The sequence below is a fragment of the Talpa europaea genome (genome assembly GCF_964194135.1).
Source record: "Talpa europaea genome assembly, chromosome: 4".
In the NCBI taxonomy this organism is placed as follows: Eukaryota; Metazoa; Chordata; class Mammalia; order Eulipotyphla; family Talpidae; genus Talpa; species Talpa europaea.
The window spans coordinates 103,232,212-103,243,281 of NC_140070.1; the positions used below are offsets into that span (position 1 = coordinate 103,232,212).

The 11,070-nt window shown below is 48.5% G+C and overlaps 1 protein-coding gene across 1 annotated transcript in view; it reads right to left on the minus strand.

The window, feature by feature from the left end:
• The window catches only part of SEMA5B (semaphorin 5B), a gene marked incomplete at both ends in the record, with an annotated part of 46,149 nt that extends 39,559 nt beyond the window's left edge, over nt 1–6,590 (minus strand). The window contains one exon of the mRNA XM_084232250.1: nt 6,557–6,590. The remainder of the gene's footprint in view (nt 1–6,556) is intronic.
• Between the last annotated feature and the right edge of the window lie 4,480 nt (nt 6,591–11,070).

Consider the following 11,070-nt stretch of genomic DNA (forward strand, 5'->3'; position numbering starts at 1 on the left):
CTTTCCCACTGCTGCCCCAATTCCCTGTGGGTCTCAGATATGGGGTCATGCCTGAAGGCGTGTGAATGCATGTGCATATATGTGAGGAAAAATCACACCCGCAGGAACCCCAGAGGACACTTGCTTTCCAGGGAATTTCTCCAGGCTCATTTTCTCAGCACAGATAGTGAGAAAGATTCGATGAGACCGTGGGAGGGGATGAGACTGCTAAGTAAGAGCGAAGGAGAGTGTGAGAAGGGCAGAGGGCCAAGGCCACAGCCCGCGAAGGCCCACAGTTAAAGAGGGAACTTTACCCTTCTCTCTGGGGCGAACGAAGGATGTGGGAGGCGGGGTACAGTGTGTGTGCATGTGTGAGCTGAATCCCCCTTCCCCAGAGTCCAGAGTGGCCTCCCGACAGGCAATCCCTGCAAAGCTGTGGCCTCCCAAGCCCTGGCCAGAAAGCTGACATCTCAGACCTTCCTTCAGTGGATAGAAGCAGATCTGTTGCACCGAGGACCATCAGATGAGTCATCATTCCACTCAGTATGTGGCTGAATGAGGGCCCCCAACCCTTGCAGTTTACAGTCGACAGTTCTACCAAGGAGGCGGAAGTGTGAATAGAAGATGAACAGTAAGCAGGCTGTGAGGTCAGAAGAGAGACACAGGACGTCCTGGAAAAGGGATAGGAGAATGACAGTGGGCTGGAGGTCTCAGATGCCTTACGTGCAAGCAGAAGGACCTTGAAGGAAAGAAGGGCAGAGCTTCTGCAGCCACCAGAGGGGAAGAGCATTCCAGACTGATGGAGCGGCAAATGGCACAGGCAGACTTGGCTCTCGACCAGCCTCACATTATCCAGCCAGCCTGCAGAAACAGGCAGAGGGGAGTGTAGGGCGATGAGTCTGGAAATGAAGACTGAGCCCAAGTCATAGGGAAGTCAAAGTCTCCCTCAGCTGAAAGGACTTGACGATTTGGGGCCAGTGGAGGAATTGGTTGTATCAGTGCTTCCAGAAGTTAGATGGCAGTGGGCACTAGGAGAAATGGGTTAACACTGACACCTGTTCGTAGGATAAACTCAGAATTGGAATTGGGTGCCCTGCCTGGTAACAGCCCTTCCTCTAAGAGAACCCTATCCCACACCCTGATCATGAGCACAGCTGGGTCTCAGCCCTCACTTGCACCCCACAGAGGACACACCAGCCAAATTGCAGAATGTGGTCCTGGATGGAAGCAAGGATAGGAGGACCAGAAAGAAAGCCTGTGGGTCACAGGCCTGAACCAAATCATCTGTGGAGACCACTCAGAATTACTGCTGCAAGGGGGTACTCACCAGAGCAACCTCTTCTTTCCATTGATAAAAAGTATAATCAGAGAAGACAACTTAAGACCCTAAAGGATGAAGGCTTGGATAGACATGGCTGCCATGTATTGAGAAACTACCAAGCATGGTGCTAAGTCAGCTCTTTTCCTGCAAGATCTCCTGGCAAAATTTGGTAGGAAAGCTGAGGGACACCCTTGTAATCACCATTCTCAGTCGATAGGGAGGGAATTGAGCTCAGCGAGGCTGAGGAACATGTCTGAGGTCCCAGCACTAATTAATAAGTCAAAGTTTGAACTCAGGATGGCTAGAGAAGGCCAGGCTCTGGGCCAGCACACACACTGTCTACCCTGGAGGAGGACAGGCTCCAGCCCTCCAGGCACCTACCACCACCCTGGCTCCACGCACTCACTCTCCACGTAGTCTTAGGAGCTTAATTTGGTTTTCCGAGTTGGCTCCCTGACCAGGAAGAATGCTTTCTGGCTGTAAATTATTAAACTGACTTCCCGCTGCAAATCAGTCTCCTATTAGTGAGGGCCGTGGGAGAAAGTTTTTCCAGGTCCTTGGAGACCCTGGAGAAACAAATTCCAGAGGTGGCTGATGGACAGAGCAGTGTCCGGAGCCCCGTGCCCAGCGGGCAGCCAGACCCCTGGCAGGATCCCCCAGCCAGGCTGGACAGCTAGGCAGCTGAGTGGGAGGGACGAGACACTTCCTTTTGTCCCCACCTCAAGCTCAGTCCTTGAGCCCTTGAGGAACTTTGGAGAAGGGGCCTCAGCTGGTCCTCCTTCCCGGCCCCCTCCCTCCTTGCCTCCATTCAAAGTCTCCACTTGGCTGCCGGCCTGGGAAAGGGGGAGAAAAGGAGAAGGAAAGAAAAGAGGAGGAAATCGGGGAAAAACCAAGAGCAGGGAAGAATGTACTCTGCCTGTGGTTTGGTGGGTAAGGGAAGGCATGGGGGGAGCTGCTCGCTCTCCCACCCCTGCTCAGGGCCACGACTGCATCTTCCCACCCACCCATCACTCACCACTTGGGGGGCAAAGCTTAGCCAAGCTCAGCACAAAGATAAAATTGAGATGCAGATTCCTTCCCATTGCTCTGAATAGAGCAGATTGGATACGGATTTTCTTCTTTTCTTCCCATTTAGACCATCTGGGGCCCAGAGGGAACTTTTCAGTCTGGAACCTGGGGGTGAGGTTGTGGGATGCCTCCCTCACCCCACCCTGTTTCCCAGGGGTAAGTTCATTCTCTGCCTTTGCACTCTGCTACCCAGGCTGGGCAGGATGCGGTTCCCTTCACCTCTGTCTCTCCTAGCAGACTCCAAGTTTGTCCCATTAGTGTTTGCCAGTCCCGCCTGTAGTCCCACCCACATCCCCCAATGGCCATCAAGCCCGTGGGGAAGAGGAAAGAGAAAAATGTGATCATAGTAAGTTTAGCAAGAAAGGCTCTGATAGATCATTTGGTTTAACCCTGCATTCTAACAAATGAAGAAACAGGCTTGGGGCAAAGCAACTCGCTCAAGATTGGGCAGGGAGCTGGTGGGAGAACTGAGACCAAAGAACAACAGCAAGGATCATGATATTACGTACCAGGCAGTGTTTTGTGCTCTTATTACTCTTTCATTTAATCCACCCTGGTTTCATGAATGGGGAAAGACCAGTTAACTTGTATAAGGTCAAACTGGTAGAAACTAGATCCAAAACCAGGCAGTTGAGCTCTAGAGTATGCCCTTGCATTGTCTCTTGTACCACATAGGAAAATGGCACCATTTGCATTTTGACATAGTTGTGTGAACAGACCCCAGACCTCCAGGGCTTCTAGCTGGGGTTCAGGCTGCTTCAGTGATCATTTGCAGATGGTGAAACCTTTTAAGCACGATCCATAATCATTTTATATTTATAATCACAGAGCCTGAAAGTGCCCCTATGAATAGAGTATGTCAACACCAAGTAGGAGCTGAAAATAAGAAAAGAAAGGGAACAGAATGGTAAAGGGGTCAAGTGTGTGCTGTTGGATAGAAACTATTTTGGTAGCCTTCGTAATGTAGTTTATACAGATATTGAAATATACACTTCCATGTCTTTTTAAAAAAGAAACAAAACAAAGGAACAAACAAAACAAAACTCTCAAGATGACGAAAACAAAACAGTGGTCATCAGAGGGGAAGTGGGGGGGGATGTCAGGTGAAGGGGGTCAATTGTATGGTGGTGGATGGAAACATGACTGTTGGTTGGAAGCATATGTGGTATAAACAGATGATTATTATGGGATTATCATGCTGTACACTTGAAATCTATATATTAAAAAAAGAATAGAAAGGAGATGCTTATGTCATGTGGGAAAATAAGCAAGTGTGCGCATCGTGAGGGCAAATTGTAGATGACACATATGTAGAGGAAGGTGGACCAATTGTTGGAGTGAGCCCAGCATTAGCAGGAGCAGGCCACAGGGTCAGAGCAGGACCTGCCTCACAGCTGGAGAGCACCTGGAAGGAACAGCATGTGTGCATCATGCTCACACAGGAAGCGTTACGAGGGTGGTGGTCACACTGCGGTGGTATGAAGCTGAGTGGGGAATTCCCCAAACCCACTCCCCATTTTCCTAGACACTGTATAATATTTCAGTGTTTTTGCAAGGAAAATGAAAACAAAGGAGACTTGCCTATTTTAATTGCTGGAATTAAAGGCTTGGTTGTTGCCAAACACAAATTCCACTTATCTATTCATTAGAGCAATCTCCTTTTCCTTCTCCCCATGGGCACGCTCTCTCTGAGGGAACATTTTGCTATCAGATATTCAGTTCCTGTATAAAATGAAAACTGCATTTGAAAACATGCCTAAAGCTTAAGAACAGGTTGCAAATCCAGCTCAAGGCCTGGGCTTCCTTGGGCTTCAGGGACAGATTCATTTGCTGAGGATTTCTTTGTGGGGAGGGCCATATCCACTCACTCTCTGAGCATGGTTCTTCAACACTGGAGAGCTAGTTCTCTTTTAAATCAAAGAGCTTCTAAAGAGCTGGGTGGTGGTGATGCTGAATAGCAGCATGGAGATCCTCAGTAACGCTGAGCCAAATGCTCAAACATCATTGAAATGGGTTGGTAGAAATAAAAGCTGGGGCAGCCATTATATAAGACAGTGTGAAGGTTCCTCAAAATTAAAAATAGAGTTACTGTATGATCTAGCAACTCCACTTTTGGGTATATATGCACACACACACAAATGGGAGCAGCATCTTGAAAATGTATTTATACATCCATGTTCAAAGCAGCATTATCCACAATAATCCAAAGACTGAAGCAAGCCAAGTGTCCATTGATGGATGAACGGTAAATAAAATGCGGCTCTATACATACAGTGGAATATTATTCAACCTTCGGAAGGGAGTTCTGGCAAGATGGTGGAAGAATAAAGGTGCTGGGCTCATCTCCTTCCCATATATAGAACAAATTAGTATACAGATTAAAAACAACAGTTCCTGAAGTAGGCTGATGACCAGTTTCACCAAAAAAAGTGACATGGCAGAGAGGGTAGGAAAAATTGCAACATAATTTGTAGCACTACTTAAGAGAGGGAGCCACAGCTGCCCTGGGGACTTTGGATCATGGGAACTGCAATTGAGAGGGAGGTGGTAACACACAACCAGGTGCGAAAAACAGAGGTGTCTGCCCTGGAGAACAATGAATTCTGGGGAATAGATATCCATGGACAAATGCCAAAGGAGAAAATAGACTTGCAAAAGCAGAAGCCATACTAATAGAAATAATCATGAAAATCAAAAGGCCAGAGGGTGAAATACTGGCATGCTGTCACTTGGGGTACTCAAGGCCATGGGACAGTCCTGTGACTTTCAGCATAGTGCTTATATAAGGGAGGACTGTCCACTTGAACCTGCAGGTCCTGGACTTAGGCAGCTAGAGCTTGAGTCTGTGGGAAAGGTCTGGGTAGAAGAACTTGGTGTGAGTGGGAAGAGGCCTCTCTGTGGCCCTGCAACAAGTCGGGGAGCAGGAGGTATAGCAGAGTCAGGGAGACAGAACGCACAGGGAAAAGGAGAGGTATATCCTGGGGAAGGAGAGATGGTGGGAAATACCAAATTAAAAAGCTTTTGCATATCAAAAGAAAACATCAGTAGTAGGCTAAAAAGACAGCCTATGAATAGGAGAAGATATTTGTACATCTCACACATCTGATAAGTGGTTAATATCAAAGGTATATAAAGAACTCATACAAATTATTAATATCAACAACAAACCCCCCCCCCAAATTCAATTGAATTGGGCAGAGGATCTGAATAGACACTTTTCCAAAGCATATATACAGAGAGCATACAGATGCATGAAAGAATGTTCATTGCTTCTTATTAAGGAAAGAGGTGCTACGTAATAGTTTTCCAGTTTGCAAGAGGTAAAGAGTTCTGGAAGAGGAAAAGACTTTTCTGGAGGTGGAGGGTGATGATGGATGCACAACAATGAAAAGGCCTTTAATGCTACTTTAAAAATTATTACAAAATTAAATTTTATGGGGCCTCCCCGGTGGCCCAGCTGTTGAGCGCTGGGTTGCAAGCTGCCTGCAGCCTCTGCAGCACTGGTTCGATCCCCAGCTGCTCCCCGGCCACCAGAGGCGGGTCCCACATGGCACGCAGACTTCTCCTGCCACCTGCTGCTCCCCTCAGCAGTGTCCTTCTGTCCTTCTGCCTGCTCTGCTCCCCTCTCTGGCTCGGTGAATTCTCTCACCCTCCCGTGCTTCTGACTGTACCCAGTGCTTGTATAAATAAATAAATAAATCTTTTTTTAAAAAAATTAAATTTCGGGCCTCCCCGGTGGCGCAGTGGTTGAGTGCTGGGTTGCGAAGCTGCCCGCGGCCTCTGCGACGCCGGTTCGATCCCCGGCTGCTCCCCGGTCACCGGAGGAGGGTCCCACATGGCGCCCAGACCTCTCCTGCCGCCCGCTGCTCCCCTCAGCAGTGTTTTCGGTCCGTCTGCCTGTTCTGCTCCCCACTCTGGCTCTGTTGGATTCTCTCACCCTCCCGCGCTTCTGACTGTACCCAGTGCTTGTATAAATAAATAAATGATAAATAAATAAATAAATCTTTAAAAAAAAATTAAATTTCATGTTTTGTATATGTCACACTTTTTTAAAAAAGCTTCTAAAATCCACTGGGCTGAGGAGGCCTAGGAGGTATGCTGCTGACACCCAGATGCCTGGATGTTCTTGGGGCTCTCCCCAGCTCAGGTGCTCCTGAGCTGCCTCTCTCTCCACTGGAGCAGACTTACTCCTGGCCAGTGAATGAAGCCAGTTCCCTACTGTCCATCCATCCACACCGTGCAGCCTGGCTAAGGCAGCAGGAGACAGAGTAAAGCCCAGGACAGCCACAGGACTGGGACTTGCTGAAGCCACTCACAGAAGGGGGAGAATTTCAGGGGAGTCCATGGGTACACAGTGAACTAGACAAAAGAAAGAAAGTTAGGTGTGAGGCCAGATTTCCTAATGGGATCCTGTATTTGTTTTTTATTGCTGTTGGAGTCAATTACCACAGACCTAGTGGTTTCAAAGAACACACACTTATTCTCTCACAGTGCTGTAGGTTAGAAGGCCAACCTGGATCTCACCCGGTCACATAAAAGGTCGGCAGGGCTGCATCCCTTTCTGGAGGCTCTAGGGGACAATCCTTTTCATTGTCTTGCCCAGCTTCCTATAGGCCACCCTCATTCCCTCCTCAGAGCCAGGAACACTGACCACCCTCTTCATAGTTACGTCTCTTGCACACAGCTGGGAATGATTCTCTGGTTTTAAGGTCCTCATGATTATACGGAGCCCACACAGGTTGTCCAGGATGATCTGCCCATTACAAAGGTCCTTACATCAATGACATCTGCAAGGTCCCTTATGCTGTGTAATATTCAGAGGTCCCCAGTGAGCCATTTTTTTTGCCACCAGGCCCGCTCCCACCCAGTCATTCACTGAGGCAAATTTGTTTGACCATCTGTGCCTGAATTTCTGAAAAAGGAATAGGAACAGGTCATGGTCTCACAGTCTCAGGGAGGGGAAAGGAGGTTATGCTGGGGGACAAGTCGGGGAGCAGGAGGTACAGCTGAGTCGGGGAGACAGTAAGCACAGGGAAGAGGAGAGATGGTGGGAAATATCTTACAGGTGTAATCCTGAACGCTGCACACAGGTTTTACCACAGGGTGACTACTGTTCACTTCCCAAAATGATTTTCCAAAGCATTCTCTAAGTAATGAGTTCCACTGTGTTCTTAAAATAGGATTTACACCCAATTTCTCAGTAACACATAAAGGGATGCTTATAAATCTATTGAAATGAAGTGAGACTGGTAACATCTGCTGCTTCAGTGCTGGTGGTGTCAGAGCAGGCAAGAGGGAACCACTGATGAGGGTGATGACTCCATGGCTCAGACCTAGTCTGGGCCCATCCATTCCATCCTCACGGCAACCTCTCCTCAATTCACACACGCATACACTGCGTGGAGAGTGAGGGAAAGGGGAGAAACAGGCAGGGGGCTGGCTCTCTACACCTGAGCTCTGTTCCTCTTGCTTTGTCTTAGAGAGGAGACACTTTTGAGGGCGGTAAGGAGTTGTGTCTGTATTGGTGACATGAGCGGAGTTGCCACTTGACTGTGTGTCCTTTCTGGGGTGATTATGAAACTTTCAATCATTTTAATGATTTTAGAGAAAAGACTTTTTTTCCCTTTTATTTCCTTTTTTTTTTTTTAAGATTTATTTATTCAAGCACTGGGTACAGTCAGAAGCGCGGGAGGGTGAGAGGATTCACCAGAGACAGAGTGAGAACAGAACAGGCAGACTGACGAAATACACTGCTGAGGGGAGTAGCGGGCGCGGCTGGAGAGGTCTGCCAAGACCTGTGGGACCCTCGCCTGGTGGCCAGGGATAGAACCGGCGCTGTAGAGGCTGCGGGCAGCTTCGCAGCCCAGTGCTCAACCACTGCACCACCAGCGAGAAAAGACTCTCAATGGCCTGAAACAGATAAAACCGAAAGGATCTAAATGGCTGCTTTTGTGTTTCTTGGAAGGAGGCAGACCAAACAGGGGACACCAGAAGGAACAAGGACGTTGGTCCCATTTCTCTTCCTTGGCCACAGGGCGGGGTGGTGATGCTCCTTGGGCTTTAAAGAAGATAAAATAGAGGAAAGTTCCATGAAATCATGGCCCCTATACCTACTTCTCTGTTATTATACTAGCTAGATTCCTTCCAACCTGAGTTGGCTCTAAGTTTACTGCTCTTTCTCCCAGATATGTGGTTCTCCAAGGTTTTATTCTCAGTTCCCTCTTTCTTCTCTCTCTAACTGCCTCTAGGGTGGTCTCTGTCCCTGCTTCCTCCATTCCAGATTTCTATTTCCACTCTGGCTCCATCAGCAACTCTGATTCCCAGCCCCTCTCTTCTAGACTCTAGACCATGTGGCTCTTCACAACACTGTCACCCAGATACATCTATTGCCACCTTCAACAAATATGTTTGTCATCTTTCTCTCTTAACCTGCACTTCAAACATCCATTTCTTCATGTATCCCAACTAATCTCTCAGTATTTTCAGACTCCCCCCACATCCCCCCCCCCCCAACAATCTCCCACACGCAACTGCTGACCTAGTACTGGCACTTATACAGCTACAGTGGATCCCAAACGCAGAGGTTCTCAGGGCCAGAGGCCACACACAAGCTAAGTACACAGGGGTGAGGGGGGAGTTGGGAAGCAGGAAACCGGGAGGACACACAGCCCATCTGGACAGGACAGCCACGATTCAGCTTTCCTCTTCCAAAGTCCACTCTGGCCTCCTCAGGACATAGGCCCAGATCTGTCCATTTTAAAAAAGAATCTGTACATCTGGATTTATGTGAAATTCCCTGATCTTAAAATGCTGGCAATTACTCGCATTTTTTTGAAATCCCATGTGCAACAACAGAACGTCTGTTTGTGACCTCGGGGCTTCAGCCTCTCTTGCTGTTCCTCCTCTCCACTGCCAATGTCAGTATGTTCACAATCCCCCCTAGACACAAGAACAGCCTCCTCAGGGCCACCCTGGCCCACTTCTCCATCTACTCTCTGCTGGACTAGGTCCGGGTGACTGACGTCAGACTCTTCAGCTTTAGATCCAAGGGTCTCCAGAGTGGGGGAGATTGGCGAGGGTGAAGGAGACAGACAAAAGAAGGCTGATGCTCCTCAGGTGACAGTCATTAATTAACAGAGTTAAACATCTGGTGTTTAATGAAGACCCACCCTCCTTTCTCATCTTCTTTCCCGTTTGCCTTTCCCAGAGGGGCTCCATGGTGGGTGAAAACCAAGCAGAAAGTAGGAGGCAGGAAATGGGATGGGAGCTCCTGGCTGGAGGCAGAGCAGAGAGGAGAGGGGAAGTGATGGTCCCCATGTGAGAAGGGGAGGAAGGAAGGCCAGGGGAAGTAGGTTTCTGTTTCAGAAGGGACTCTGATTATTCCAGAAGTTTCTTGGGCAAGAGCTGGGGGCAGAAGCTCTGTGGATTGTGTAAGGAGAGTCACCATTCTTGTGACAACACTGCTGGTTATCTTCCTGACATCTATAGATATAGATATATATCTATCTATTGTCCCTGATAACAAACCTCCATGTTACAGAGTGGTGATACTCCCAGAGCCAGGGAAGATGCTCTGCCAACCTCGGAGTTGGGGTGGCCATAAGCATAGTTCTGACCAATGAGAAATAAGCAGTAGTCAGCTGCAGTCACTGGAAAAGCACTGCTTTCCTTAGGAGAGAATAGACTCAGCTGGCGCCAATCACTTCTGTGCTGCCACCTTTTTTTTTTAAGATTTATTTATTCAAGCACTGGGTACAGTCAGAAGCGCTGGAGGGTGGAGCAGGGAACAGAACAGGCAGAGTGACGAAATACACTGCTGAGGGGAGCAGCAGGTGCAGCAGGAGAGGTCTGTGGCGCCATGTGGGACCCTCGCCGGTGGCCAGGGATCAAACTGGCGCTGCAGAGGATGCGGGCAGCCTCGCAGCCCAGTGCTCAACCGCTGCGCCACCAGGGGAGGCCCTCTAAAACCTTTTCTGTCTAGGGGGATACAGTGACCACTTGTCAGCTAGAGTGGAATGAAGTCAAGACTAGATATGCTGCTGCTCCGAGCATTTCCCAGCCTGGGGGGCAAGGACCTGGGATTAGGGATGGGAAAGCTGACAGCATGTGGGTCATGGCTGCCTTAGATGGTGAGCTCTGAGGTGAGCTCTTTTATTTCTGCTTCCTCAGCAGCAAGCCCAGAGCTTGCTCCCATGTAGTGGGAGCTCAGCTGACATGTGTTGTGCGAATGAAAACATGAATGGATTTGCCACCTCTTGGCACAGGTGTCTCAGTGACAACCACCTGGCAGAAAGGGACTGCTGCAGCTAGCTTGCATTCAACTGATTCAAGACCCACTCTCTCCAAAGGTCTGCCAGCACCCTTCTCCCCATGACAAGTCCCCCTCTCCTCAGTTCTTGTGATGGCCACCTACCCTCTTACTTGGCATTTGAGCACAACTCTCTATTTGCTACATATCCTGTCTCCCTTGTAAAACAAAGCCCCTGGAAGCAGATGCCATAATACTCTTAAACAATGTCTTGAACACTCAAGATCATTGATAAATGTTTTTATTTGAGGCTGATGCTTTGGAAGCATGCCAAGAGGTTGATGATTTATTGTCATTTGCAGCCATGTGGATGGACCTTGAAGGGATTATGCTAAGTGAAATAAGTCAGATGGAGAAAGACAAATACCATGTGACTTCACTCATATGTGAAAGA